The 15,493-nt window shown below is 39.9% G+C and overlaps 1 protein-coding gene across 4 annotated transcripts in view; it reads right to left on the bottom strand.

Moving 5' to 3' along the window:
• evi5b (ecotropic viral integration site 5b) overlaps positions 1-13,954 on the bottom strand; it is a 49,891-nt gene extending 35,937 nt beyond the window's left edge. For 3 of the 4 annotated variants that reach the window (XM_080431018.1, XM_080431020.1, XM_080431021.1), the window contains exon 1: positions 13,032-13,252. The gene's annotated coding sequence lies outside the window, so the exon portion shown is untranslated. Of the gene's footprint in view, positions 1-13,031; positions 13,253-13,671 lie in introns of those variants that run through there. The other variant, XM_080431019.1, reaches the window with a different exon arrangement.
• Between the last annotated feature and the right edge of the window lie 1,539 nt (positions 13,955-15,493).

Below are 15,493 nucleotides of genomic sequence, written 5' to 3'. Positions count from 1 at the left end.
CTACTAGTTTGTTGTTGCTGGCAAAAAAAAAGTATGCACAGGTAGAGAAACTAGTTTAAGAGAACATGATTTATATCACATGAATGTAAAATCTAGAGCTACTTGGGTGTACATTTGAACGTTTAAGATGCAAATTACAGTGGTGTTGTACTAGACAGTCTGTGGGAAATAGGCAGAGTAATAGCTGTGGTGAATATAAAGCCTCTGTTAAGGCACAGAGGTGGAGAGGCTTTAATCAACACGTATAAACTAGTGACTATGGGAAGGAAAATAAATCAAGACGCTAATTAAACACACTTGGAAACATAAGGTATGTTATGCAACCAGACAGACACATGATGCTGGGGGAAAACAACGGACTCATGGTGGCATTTGATCTGTCAGACTGTGTTTCGGCATGGCACAGACATTGTTTTAGGCTGAGCAAAGCAATTCAGCTTAGCAGACAAATTGATATGCAAGTGAGAGTTTGTGCTTAGACCACACAATGTGGTTTTGTTTTGTTTTGTTTCCGAGTCAATCAGGCAGGCCAAATATCTAATACACAAGACAGTGAGTGGCTAAACCATTCCTGAACGTGAGCCACTAAAAACACAAAAAGCCAAACTGCTATATTTAAGGTGATCTGTACATTCCTACCTGTAGAGAGCTGCTATTTGAAATTAGCCGACATCAGCAACCTTTGCCTATTGGCCTGTTCCATGAAGAAAGCGTGTTCAGCAAAACGTACAGAAAAAGACCAAAAGGAAAAAAAACACACAAAATTAAATGTGGTGAACTTGCAGCTTTTTCCAAAGACAATCCCTTCATCAAGAGACTTTGTCTTTGGCCTTTGTCTTGCTTTGTTTTCTCTGTTCTTTAGGCGTGCTGCTTCCGAGTCATATGGTGATCATACTGTCACAAAGGGTCAAAGTGCTCTACCAAAGATAGGCCTGCCCTTACAGGAGACTGCTCAAATCAGCATGCAGCAGGAACCGCAGTGCTGTCCTCAGCAAGACGCTGAGTGTGGAATCCACCTCACAGCGGATCTGAGAGGAAACGGGGAATTTGTATTGTCACTGGGCTATGAGCTGAGCACGAGTCACCAGGCCTAAACTTTCACACTCCTACAGCAGGAAGTGGCGATGCCGCCACCAGGCAGAAAAAAAAAATCAGACTCATCCCGCCTGTAATTTCAAGGAATGATGAGTCATACATATACTAACTTGTAGCTGTGACTGTCGAAATAAAGTGCACATCTGAGAGAGTGAGAGACAGAGAGAGACAGATATTTGGGTTATCCTGTGGAAAGTGTAATGTGCTACAATACAATGTTAGCCTGGCTCCAGACCATAGACCCCGCCCACTCTACTGAGTGGACGGAAGCTTCGGTCTGATAATCAGGCTCGTACAACGTTGCTGCTGCTGGAGAGCAAATTAAAGTCCACTCAGCTCAGCTGCCTCCCTGCACACAGCCCAGACACAGAGTGACTTTGATATTGCACAGCAAACACTTATAACAGGGAGACATTCCACATATGGAGCCTCCAGAAGTGTTATGGTGATATGGTATGGTACTATACATAATGCTACATTATGATCTGCCAAACTTAGCCAATATTACACAATCCGTTTTGTCAGCCCATACTCTATAAAGGGCGGTCCACACCAAGCACTAGAACTATAAATATCGGTTTTTTTTTATCGTATGACAGAGTACCCAACACAACTATAATGACAACAGTGATGAAAGTGAAGTACTTGGTGTGGAAGGCCATTACGTTAAGACATGGGCTATTCTTGGAGGAAATGGGTGTTATTCCCAAATCAACAACAAGGGCTAGTCAGAGGTACAGAGAAAAAGAGGCCACGTGAAGTGATGGAGTTTAAGAATCTCTACAGAGTACATATTACACTTAAAGGATCTACACCATGAATTTAAAAAATATATTTAATATTTAATATCATATTGTTTATGTCCCTCAAACGTTTTTCAAAAGGTTTGAGCCTAAATCAAGCCTCAGATATACTCATTCCAACAAACTTCTCTCTGGCTTATAAAGCACTTTCACCTGCATCAGTTTGGTCTGTTTTGAGACCAATTTACAGAAAACCCCAGATATGCTGTGAAAGCCTGAGTGTTCAAACTGGGGTATTTTTTGGGTTAGGGTTAGGGAATTTTTTGGGATAGAAGAGAGGAAGGAGAGACCAAAAAAACACAAAAAAGAAGGAAAAGTTCAAATTCATGGTGTGGTCCCTTTAAACCCTATATACTTAGTCGACCAGGGTCCCCCAGGGGTCTATTCTTGGTCCCTTCCTTTATTCCCTCTACACTAAATCTCTTCACAGCTAATAGCCGATCTACAAGCTCACAACGCAATCGCAACGTGCTGTGAGCTTGTACCTGTACATTTAGATTTTTGCAGAGATTTTTTCACCCCCAGAATAGGGATGCTAGGGTTCATGTGGTTAACTCGCTGTGATGGTGGTGATGGTAGGAGATGGGAGGTGTGGTTCTGTGTGGTCACATATTGCCTCAAAACTTGCCACAAACACCATCTGCTTTTGTTGCATAAGAATGAAAACTGCTCTCGCTAAGTGTGACAGTGACACAAGTTAGGTCCTTAAATTACGGGGCATAAGCCAATCTGACCCGATCTAAACGTTTTTCTGAGATGGAGGATTATTCTACTAAAGCAGGATGAAACTTTGATCAAGCAGAACCAGATAATATATCAGAGGACACAACAGATACCAATGTGACTAGTTAGGCCTCAGTGACACAAAGTCTTAGGCTATTATATTTATAATTTAATCTTAGGGTATGTCACTTTTCTTCTATCTATCTATCTACAAGGATACAGAATTTTATAATTTCAGCAATTTGGGGAAAATTCTTCTTCATACCCGACATGGTTTCCAAAAACAAGCTTGTTTAATTCAAATATATATATGTTACAGGGAAATTGGAAAACCAGGGAAATTGAAAAAGGAGTGCTCGTTTTCGAGCCGAAGCCCCACACCTAAAAACGAGCATACCTTTCCAATTTCCCAACGAATGCCAATTTCCCTGTGACATACACACTTTTGCCCTATCACAATTGTATTTCCATGAGGAGCAACCCAGGGATTTACAATAACAGGAAATGGTTTACAGCTTTGCTTCAAAAATATTACACTGCTAGAAAACTAAATCAATTATAACACAGGCAACATTTAAACACCAGACAGTTCAATCATGAGGCTTCACAATTGAGCCTAACCAATCACCAATTACCTCTTCATAATAAGCTAAACATGCTGATTGAAGGACCTCTAGCTGTTAGCCACCTTGCCAAGCACTGTACCACATCTGTTCAGCACTGGGTGGCACAAACAGGAAGTAGGGCCTGTAGCCCACCACTGTTTTTGGTACTACACCCTATTCCTGAGTCATAGAAGCAAGGTCAAATGTAACACACACTACCCATTCATTTCAATGGGGAAATGCCATTTAGCTACAGTGGAGCCTAGCAACTGCTTGTTAGACCCTAGTAACAACATATTATACCCTAGCAACCGCCGTTTTACCCTAGCAACCATCGCTTTACCCTAGCAACCGCCTATTAGACCCTAGCAACCACTGTTTTACCCTAGCAACCGCCTATAAGACCCTAGCAAGCAGCTATTATACCCTAGAAACCACCTATTAGACCCTAGAACCACTGTTTTACCCTAAACACTACTCAACACTGTCAACACTATAAACACTTTAAACACTACTAATACTAATTAACACCTTTAACACCTTTAAAACTGTTAAAACCTTTAAAACCTTTTACACTACTAATACTGTAATACCTTTAACACTATCATCAATACTTAATACTATCAACATTCTTAGCGATCCCACACTGTTTCTTCAGGAACAGTACTTTCCAGTATATATTTGCTCTTCTTGCTTGCCATCTATCCATCCAGATAGTTTCAGTGTGATCTGCCAAGGTTTGAAGATGTCTCGTGAACAATTGTCTGTCGTTACCCTGATACAGTGGCACAGTGCAGAGATATAGACGAATCCACAGACGCGCTGCCTGTAGCTGCCTGTAGGCGGCCATTGCTGCGGTGTCGCGTCCGCGGAGCGTTGACACCGCAGCAATGGCTGCGCGCAGGGCAGCGCTCCGTGGATTCGTGTATAGGCTAGGTCTATAGTTGGTTGGGGCATATTTTGTCTTTGTTCTCAATTAAACTGGGTGTTCGCAGAGGTCTGTGGATTATAATGTTATGATTTCTGTAAAAGACATGTGTTGCTGTTAAAGGGGTAGTTCACCCCCCAAATAACTTTTTTTCTATTGATTACTCACCCCATGGAGCCTTGAATTCATGGATATTTTTTTGTTTTTGTCGCATTCCTTCCTTTATTATTTGATTATAATAAATTTAGCCCCATTGATTCCGGTAGGAGACACAAATGCATTTGTGTCTCCTAACGGAATCAATGGGGACACATTTATTATAATCAAATTATTGGCTTAGGAATGTGACAAAAACAAAAAAATATCTATGAATTCAAGGCTCCAGATGGTCAGTAATCAATAGAAAAAAAGTTATTTTGGGGGTGAACTACCCCTTTAAGCTTTCAAATGTAATTTTTTGGCAGTTTTAAAAACCACAAACCAAATCATGCCATTGACTGAGCTTCATGTTTGATGGAAGACATCAAACAGACCTCTGTCAATCACAACAAAACTATCTGATGGATTCCCGTTGAGGTTTTTATTTTATTTTGTATTATTATTATTTATTTGGGGTGAAATTACACTTTCAAAGCGGTCTCTGTATGCACGTTTTTAATGCCTTCATAACTTTCTAACTAGCAGCAGACAGCAGTTTCAGGGAGGATATACTGTACAGCACTGCTGTTAAATAGCTCCCTTGCATGACTCAGGACACTTAAAAACTGCTCCATTCAAAACTAATCAATAAAATAGACTGCAGCTTTAGACCATCACTAACACTCTCATAACCTTTTTCTTCTTTCGACTCAGAGTGTTTAATCATTATTCCCTTACCGAGTAATATAAGCCTAGCTGATCAACTGTAGGTATTAGAAGCTTATTGTATTTTAGGTATGATTTTTGTAACTTAAATGTTGCCCAGTAGCTGACCATTCCTCAAGTTATCTGTATATTTAAATTCATATTAAAACATGAATTAAAATTAAGAAAATCTATAAAGATGCTTATAAAAGTTGTTTGTGTACAGTTTTAATCATGCTACTAAGTGATCTGTTAATCAGTTAAGTTAAGCCCTATATACTTATCGTACGATGGACACCAAAAATAGCCGTTCTACAATAGTACAACGTTGCGAGCTTGTAGATTGCATTTTTTATATATTGTTCAATTTTTTGACCATTTCTGCCAATAATGACATGCCCAAATGAGTGATGCCAGTTTTAAAGTGGTTTAAGGGCTTGAAGGAATTTAATTGAAAATGTGTAGCTCCTCATGTTTCTATGCCAATATTCCAAAGCACCCAGTTCTCTATGCATGCACCACTGAGCCACACAAAGCACCGTCTCTGTGGTCTTTTCCTTTTGAAAGCCAAGATGAGGATGTGTGGGTGTAAGAAAGAATCCATCAAAGGCACAACCTCAATGCAGGATGCCATGCAGAACTAACAGCCAAGACGAAGGAGGTCAAATATGTTCACCTCATGAACCATATTCTGTGCATAATAGGGGAACATGTGGCAAAAATACAGTAACATTCACCAAAAATAGCATATCTACAAGATCACAACGTGTCACGTTCAGAGCTTGTAGATAACAATTTTTATTTTTAGGGACAAAAAGGAGCAGACCAAATATAGGCCCCTGGGGCACCTCTGTAAACAACGTGTATATAGGGTTTAAGTGGTTAAGAAGTGGTTAAAAATGAGCATATTCTAAAGTAAACCCCAAAGAGGAAGGTGGTCAAATGTGTTAAGAGATAAGAGTCGTGTAACATACAGAAATAGGCATTGTGATGCATACTGGATACAGAGATAGTTGCCTCTATGGAGTGGTTCTCAAACGTTTTCGTGCCGACCCCCAAAATGATATATATTTGGCCGCGGACACCCCATCTGAATATGTACGTTTATATGAGGTGGCAATTTATTTCTACCAATGATTGGCTCAAATTGCATGACATATGTGATGGGTACTGTTTGGAGTGAGTGACGTCAGCGTGATGCGTGGGAATTCCACAGCTGAGGTATTAAAACGATAAATGCGACTGAATCAAACATTACAGCCAATCGCCAACTCGGCCATCGGTGTGAAGGAGACAGAAGGAGCCCAAATGGCTGTGGGACAGTCATCGGTCCGCAAGGGCGAATATGTAACAGCAATAGAAAGGTTTTCCAAGAAATTGATTACTATGCCAGATGACAAGAACTTCCTTGCCTCTCGGTCAACATGCTTTTTGAAGATAGGGGACACCAAAAACGCTTTACGTGATGCAGAGTCCTCTCTTAAGAAGGACATGTCGTTTTACAGGGGGTTGTACTGTAAGGGAGAGGCACTGTATGCCATGGGTGAATTTGAATCTGCACTCGTGTGTTACAACAGGGGATCAAAATCGTCAAATCGTCAAAATCTGGAGGAGTGCAACCTGGGCATCCAGAAGGCAAGAGAAGCTATCGAAAGTGATGTGGACAGAGTTTCACATGCTCAAATGTTCACAGTTAAAGAAGAGGATATGGAAAATCTGGCCATCTTTGATAAGGAACTGGAGATACTAGAGAAAAAATATAAAGAACAAAACAAACCAAAAAAACGTCATCGTCATGTGAAGAAGGTCTGTACAGCGGCCTGTTGCAGGCCACCGGATCCCGTGCTAGACACTCCCAAGCCACCCAAGCCACTCAGTGAGTCAAGGCAACCATGCACAAGGGAAGTGCAGATAAATACGACCTTCAGGGATGACACATGGTACGATGAGAGGGAAGAGAGAGCGAGGTTGATCGATCAAAAGCTGAAGTTGGCTGGAAAGCTGAGCTCTGCGACAAGTAGGATAACATTTCTGGAGAAAAAGATGAAAGCAGCAGAGCACGAGCTCAATGTCAGGGAAGAGAGGACTGATATGGACAACTGTAGGACTGAATATCTGGAGAAAAGAATGAGAGCAGCAGCGAACGAGCTCAAATTCGGGAAAGAGACTTACAAGGGTGATAATAAGTCTCGGAAACCCCTCTTGCCCCAGCCGATCTCCAAACAGAAAAGCAAAGAGCTTCTTTGGACCACCTACGCACCGAGATACAAGCCCCGTCGTCACAACCCACCACCTATGGATCATTATAAGAAAGCCTTGGATCATGGCAAGGTGCTACAAGATGACTATGCCAGGGATGCCATTCAGAAACCACTTAGTGAGGCATGGCAACAGGACCGAAGACAAGTGCAGAGAAAGGTCGACACGAATTTCAGGAAACCGGCTGTGGTAGACCTGTGGCAGAACGAGAGAGACGATCTGATTGAAACAAAGCATTCTCAGTTGAATGAATTGCTACAGAAAACACAGCAGAAGATCAAACATCTGAAGGAACAGATTAAAGCACCAGCGAAAGAGGCCAGGAAAGAGGTGTCTCAAAAGCACGATAGAGATAATAAAATGCTTGTTAAAGAGCTCACCTCTGCTAAGAATGAACTGATAAACAAAGAGGTTCAGTGGCAAAAGGAATATAATGTGCTGGAGGAGCACTTCGGGCGGGAGCTTTTAATGCAGGAAGTCGCCTTTGACAAGGAAAAAAGGGCAATACTTGGTGAGAAGCACATTTTGGTTAAAGAAAAGCAAGTTGTTAGTAAAAGAATCACCTTTGCAGATCTAGCAATTACAAATATGGAGCAACAGCTGCTAGCCGCAGCGCAAAAGCTCCAGGAAAGGCAAAAAACCCTAATAATTTACCTAAATGAGTTGGAGAGAAAATTCATCCAGTTGGAATCCATGCAGGAGCGGTCCAGGGTTGACATGGCAGCCAAGCAGGGTGACATTCTCCAACATCTTTTTCTAACAAAGCTCAATGTGCAGAGTATAATTTAGAGGGGCCGATATTTTCACTTTACACCATAATCGGGAATGGCAGCTAAATTTTGTTGTTGTGCTTTTTTTGTTCACAAATTACTTACACATTTGTGACGTTTTTTTGGGGGGGGTTTCAATAGATAATTGTCAAGATTGTTGATAAAGACGCTAATTATCAGGTGTAATTGTAACCAAATCCTCATGTACTTTGAATGCGTAAAAAATAACATTTGAAGCGCTTAGTGTGTCTAAAAGTGCTCACACTGTCAGCTGAAGAAAAGTCGCTTCTTTTTCGTTTTCTGCTGAAAATGAAAACTAAAATGAAATGTGTTTAACATCACATTTTCTCACTCAATTTAGAGAGACCATCAGCTAGGACTAGTGACTCCGCATTCATCATTTAGCCTCGTATTTTGCCATCCTTCACCCCCTAGTGCCATACACGGCATATCACAACCTTGTCCAGAGTACAGTTTTCCTCTATAATCCGATTCAAATTTCAATGCTTTATTATTTTTAATATTCGAATATATTCGAATATTTTGTATAATATGTAATTATATAAAATAATGTATAGTTGTACAATAATAAACACCCACGTGCATACATACAAATGCTATAATAACAGGCTAAACAAAATAGGGAAACAACTATATTAGTTAAGGGTTATGGCTTTAATTTAGATTCATTTTCGTTTTTTTTATAAGAGCAATATATATTGGCTCTCTTTCTCGTCTGTGGCCCATCACCGATTTATGTCTGTGCGTTCCTGGAGCCCCCTCAAGGACCCCAGGGGGTCCCCGGACCCCACTTTGAGAACCAGTGCTCTATGGTTTAGCAAAGAATTCAAATGAGAATGGGCCCCTGAGACGCATAACGCATAGCTAATGAAACTCACAGTAAGGCAAGAGTGGGTTTGAATAAAACCTCAGCAAAACAGCATCGTGAAGATAAAGGGAACTGAAACTCACCAGAGCTCTAAAGGCAAATTGTATTTAATCTCGTCTAACTAACGCCCATAACTTAAAAGCAATCAGTTAGCTAGATGTTCTCAAACCTTTTTATACCACGACCCCATATGAGGGATTTTTTTTGGCCTTAGTTTTAATTTAATACCTTAAACCTTTTCATAAACACTTTGTTTTCAATCGCTAGTTTAAAGTCTTTTTTTAAATCGTCATGATATGTGTTTAGTAAATTACGGTCCCATTAATATTTTAATTAATGATAAATTAGGGCATGTTTCTAAGCTTTCTACTGGTTCTACCGAGTGAAGACCCGCCCTTGCTGCAGTTGCAGCCAATAGCATAAATTTTCGTTCCCATTTTGGACCGGAAATAGCCAGGATATAGAAAGTAGGCTTCATTTATGGTCTGTAGAAACCAATGTCAAGACGCTGTCCATATTTTTTACGGTCTATGGTTTGTACCCTCTCGGGGTAACGAAAACACTCTTTTAAGCCACCCGCTCATATTGAACAAAATTCCTAAGTAAACCGTTTATGAACTGCATGAGCCTCTGCAAGAGCTTGTTGTGTGTGTGTGTGTGTGTTGTCTTGTGTTGCTTGTTCTCGGTCTGTGTTGGAGGCAGAGAAGTGCGTGTATGAGGAGTCAGGTGGCCGTCCTCTTCATGTTGGTTGTGCAATTTCTTGAAAAATATTATAATTTTTTGGTTGCCAATGCGTGACCCCAACAGAACCTTCCCGCAACCCCACTTTGGGTCTCGACCCATAGTTTGAGAACCGCAGAGTTACATACCATACCATACAGTGCACAGATTCAGCAAAGACTCCTACAATCCATTTTACAGTCATTAGTAGGGGTATACTGGTACTGTACGCATGTGGGAGATGGTATGACGATATAATCCACAACCAGTAATAATGGCTTATTTCCACTTCACTTGTCTTGCATAAAAAAGCACTTTCTTCACATGCTACACAGTGAAATCCTCAGTGTTCAATTTATCCATTTAACTCAGAAAGTGTACAAATATAACCAAACGGACCTATAAGGGTCCTACTGGATACATTTATACACTCTTGGGGTTAAATTAACACAGAGAATTTTACAGTATAGTCCCAGCCAGGTCTGAATCAGAACAAAATCAGTTGCCACAGCAGGAGCACTTGAGAACAGAGGTTGAATGGCCATCTTCAACAGAACATACATTCCATTTGCTCTCAGGGTATGGGAACATGGGGCAGACAGAAATGGCTCTCTCATGCTTAAGGAGAAAAGCCTTTCACTTCACACACACAGAGGGCAACTCAGATGTGTGCAGTCAGTGTACACTGAGCATTTCAATGGTCCCCCGGCCTACAGGCTGCTCTTAAGTACGCAGCCACATAATAAGGTGAGCTGCCCTGAAACCGTTCCAACGCTCTGTAGCCTGCAGTAACGACATTCCAAACGGTAGCCTAGCCTAGGAAATGAGACATGACTGCTAGTTTTAAGACAATAAAACCTGACAGCTAGACCTCAATCTCAGCTATTGTCTTCTTTATAGACTCTGTGTGACCTGGAAGCATTCTATGGCATGTATATGTTACTTGTTTATTTAGTCTAGACAACTATCTTATGCATAGATAAAGGCCTAAACTAATTTTACTGGGATTTAGCTGACACTTGTGGAATGTCAATATAGCCTTAGCCTACACACATGTAGTGGACTTGAGGATACAAAATCCCTCTCTATTAAAAAAAAAATATATATATATATATATATATATTTCTGTAGATACCTCTCAACTTATTTCATCTATGCTTTGAAATTAAATGTCTCAAAACAACTTTAACATAGTACCCTGTAAATAACTATTAGGCACAATTCTGCCTGTCTCTCATAGTGACCACTGACAAGCAGGAATTATTTTTGTGAGTGGACTGCGTGAAGTTAGTCAAAGATTTTGTGTCAATCCGTGACCGTTGTCTTCTTGGGACGAGTTCTGACAAGAAGTCATCTAACTAGGCCATCTGCTCTGCTCTCTCACAGGCATTCTTTACATCTGCCAAAATGCTAGCTGTTCTACCTTAATTATAGGAACTGACCACCCAAGTCATGACACACACACACTAAATCTTTAAAGTAAAGTAAACATGTGACCTGAAGGCGCCACACTGTCAAAGAGCTAAAACAACAGCACTTTAACTGAATTTGGTGAACAGAAAGTTCACCATGTCTGATCAAATGCCTGACATCAATAGCGTCAGATTCTACAAGTCAACTTTCTGGACGATATGGGTTATGTTATGTAAGTGACGACCAGTGTAACTTTGAGCTGGTCATCTTTGATCGATTGAATACTTTTATTAACAGTTTGCAAATAGTACAGTGGTACGATTTTACAATGATGCTAAAAGGATAGCACAAAAAACCCTAGGGGTTTGTTTCCATTGTGGTCCTGTGTATTCAATTCATCAAGACATTTAAAGGCATACAATAATATACAAGACATCATCAACACTAGAAGCAATAAACATATATGCTCAGTAAACAGTGGGGGGGGGTCATTTCTGGTGTTAAGCTTAGAAAACGTTTCTAGGACCAGTCACAACTTCCCTATTAAGGGATAATGTTACTTCAAAACATTACAGCTTTAGCTGAGCCATTACTATCCATGCTCTTCATGATGTAAATTGTCTTTGCCACGCAGGCTGTAAAAAGGAGTGTTTGATGTGTTATCAATGGAAGTTGACACAGGACTTAGCATTCCTGATACACAGTAAAATCCTCTATGTGTCAGTGTATGGCACTTGTAACTCTTTGAGTGTATAAATGTAACCAAATGGACGGGTCCATTTTGGAACACGTTAGGTGTTGGGTGCAACAGTGTGCTCATGTTGTGTCTAATGTTACAGTAGCCCCCGTGCAAGTAGCTAGTAGATCTGCTATTTTCAAAAGATGTTTATACATAATGATAACTTTAGTACTTTAGTACTTTTACTTAAGTAAATTTGTATTACCGGACTTTTACTTCTAACAGTATTTCTACATAGAGTGTTTTACATAGCAGTATTGATGCTTTTACTTAAGTAAAACATTTGAATACTTTTTCCACCACTGCAGAAGTGTTACTGTAGTGTTACAGTATCTACCAGTCAGATACAAAACCCCCCTCATGTTGCCTAAAACGTTCCCATCTGTGTCAGATCAGATGATAGCCTGGATCCCAACTTAACTTGACGAGCCAAAGAACAGTTTACAACGCGAACATTTAACACGAAAGCAAATCAGACATTTAAGCATTTAAACACTTATTTGAGGCAGAAGCAAACGCTTCTGTTTGCTTGAACAGACAATAAACGACGACCTAAACAACCGTCCCATTAGTTTCTGTCTCTTAACAACTAACAAGACATACGAATCTATACTCGATCATATACATCTATGATAGTCTTGATCCAAGGCTGTCTATCCAAAACACAAGAAACCAGAGTTACTGTCTGTCTCTCACACCAGGACATAGACGGCCTCAAAACACAAGAACCACTACTGTTGCCAGACTTCGCGATAGAAATGAGCAACTAGGTCTATGAAAACTAGCCCAAAAGAAGCAACTTTGGCCACAACATAAATTATGCACTTAATAAACGGATATGCTATCGGCTATTTGAAAATAGACAATCTACAAGCTCACAGCGCGTTGTGAGCTTGTAGATCTGCTATTTTCAAAAACCCTATTTAGATTTTGTTGAAACATTATAAACAACACAAATGCTCCCCTGGGCACAAAACATTTCTGAAAATATTTGAGAGCCACTGGTTTAAATGATAATTAAAAAATGTGGAAGCAAGCCTAAATAAGCAAGTACACTTTTGGAAACAAGCCCAAAAAAAACGCAAACCGCATGCAACCACCACTTTTTACAAGCAACTTCACAGAAAACGAAGCCCAAAGTCGCTTATAAATAAGCCGACGTGGCAACACTGACAAGAACCCAGAGTTACTGTCTCACGCACCAGGACATAGACCGAACCCAAAACACAAGAACCAAGCCTTACCTTGAAGCCTTTTGGACCGCCGGCAGTAAACGTGTTCTACTTCCCATGCACGACCCTACGGGTTCCACTACTAAAAGTGCTTTGAAACGTGTTGAAAACCACTTATTTCCCCGAGGTTTTACAACTTGAGGCAACGCCAGCTAGCATTAGCTAGTCCCCATTGACTTCCACGGTCCAGCCCATGAAGCCGAATACGTGTACACAACACACACACATACACATACACAGTACACACACACTAATGTGCTCCACACAAGACAGACAGGCCGAGTACTAAATGTTTACATCCTACCGAGCATGCGCCCCAATGGGGTCTCAATATGGAACATTACCGCCACCTCGTGTTGCTATTGAGTGACTGCACTGCCAGAGTCCAAATTGTATTTAATCTAATCTAAAATAACCTATTTTAACTCTGGGAGAGTATAAATGATAGGCCCTTGCCTAGACCCTTGTATGAATTGTTTCCATTTTGTAGACCTACTCTCTCGTGGTTACATCATTGTGAAATAGTAATAATGCCCATCATTGAGGTATTATTTTAAAGATATTATTTGGTATAAAGTTGTAAGAACAAAAGAAATGCTCAAGACAAATGCAAATTAAAGTGCCTGTAGGGTATAGCTGTGAAGTTTCTTACCTGAAGTTCATTGCTGTAGGGGAAAGTAATTCCATTTGAGCAGACAGGAGCCAATTAAAACACTTTTGCTATACATTGACAGAATTTAGAGTTTTCAAGTCTAAAAGTCTTCAAGTTTTTACATTGTTCTTTCAAAGTACGGCAAGTGTTAAAACGGATGCACTTTTCTAAGCAAATTATCTTAATATTAACATTTACACATCCAAAGACTCTTCTAAATGATCAATATGTAACTAATCAAAAGTGTTGAAATGCTTGCAAAAGGCTATTTAAAACTAAACTAAACTAGAAAAAGCTGGCACGACAGCGTCACACAGCTTACGTATTGATACTACAGAACAGATAGTCATCCTAAACCAATCAGAAAGGAAGTTCCCAGACAGTGAACTTGGTTCACATACCAGAAGGCCATCAAACTCACCTTTCTGGTTTTGCATGAACTTTCTGACGCACATCTCACATTTATTTTGTTAGACACACACACCTCTCTTGTTATATTACAACAAATGACACTGTAGGGTAGGCTTTACGATGCCATTGTGAATGCTAACCTGTGAATATAATGGTTTCTCAGCCAGCCATAAACATTTCATATCCTTTGTGTGTTTTGAACAGTAAACTGCACCTGAAACCCAGTTATTAGGCTACCTCTGTGCAAATGTGATTCAGCACCACAACACATAAACCAGACATAGGAACACATTTGTTCCTTTTATGTCTAGTGGTGCTGCTTTCTTACTTCTTTTATCAGATATCATATCCTTTTTATTCCTTTACACAATTATTCCATGTATTCACTCTTCATTTTTTAACCATAGCCTATTTTACTTCAGTGATACTCCATTGTTTTATGTGGCTGTATATATGTTTGTAGATTATGTGTTGGGAAGTACCAATAAACATTCTTGACAACATTGGCTGTCATTTTGTTGTTGTTTTCTTAATACATACTTCCAAAGGAAATTTAGTTAAATATCTCAGCATATGACACCTATATACCGATTTATTTTACTGCCTACACTGCAATACACATTCACAATTATGAAAGCTCCATGTTATTACAGCTCAATACATTTCATTTTTTATTTACATTCACACACACACATAGATGGATTCTGGCAAAGTTGTTCGCCCATGTCAGTGCAGGCTCCATTGTACACCAGACCACCTGAGAAAGCACCACATCGCATCATTTATGTTTCACCTTGTAAACACAGAATCTGACAAAGACTTCAGGTCTAGATCTGGTTCTTCTTTATTAATATATATTTGCAAGACAACTGACCTTTTATCCACCATAGAAGATGAGAAAAATATATAAAATATTATAAATATAAATATACATATGTTCATATTGTTGTATCAATACTAGCCTACTATTTTCCTACGAGTATCATTTTTACATTTCTATCTTTTTTATTTTTTATTTGACTATTATCCATACTGTTGAGGAAGCTTGAAGTGCAAGAATGTCAGTACATATTGTTATGACCCTAGGGTCATATGTGTAGTTCCTTATGTGTTGACTTCTCTGTACATGTTTCTCCCTTCATTGGTGTATGTCTGATTGAGTGGTGATGATGAGTGACTGATTGAATACCAGCTGGTGTGAATGGTGACTGAGTATGTGGCTGACTTGGAACCAGGCTGGTGATTGGCTCCTGTGATGAGGGGCTCAACTATAAAGGTGGCTGTCACCAACCTTCTGATGGCTTCCCCAGCCAGATTCTGAGCACCAGTACTCTGCATTGTTTTTAGAATGACCATGATTTAAAGTTCTTGATAATGTAATGCCTTGGGTGTCTAGGGATGGATGACCTCT

Source organism: Gymnoscopelus braueri (assembly GCF_963280865.1).
Source record: "Gymnoscopelus braueri genome assembly, chromosome: 6".
NCBI classification, from domain to species: Eukaryota; Metazoa; Chordata; class Actinopteri; order Myctophiformes; family Myctophidae; genus Gymnoscopelus; species Gymnoscopelus braueri.
Note: the sequence above shows the minus strand (reverse complement) of the source record. Positions and strands in the feature narration are given on the sequence as shown.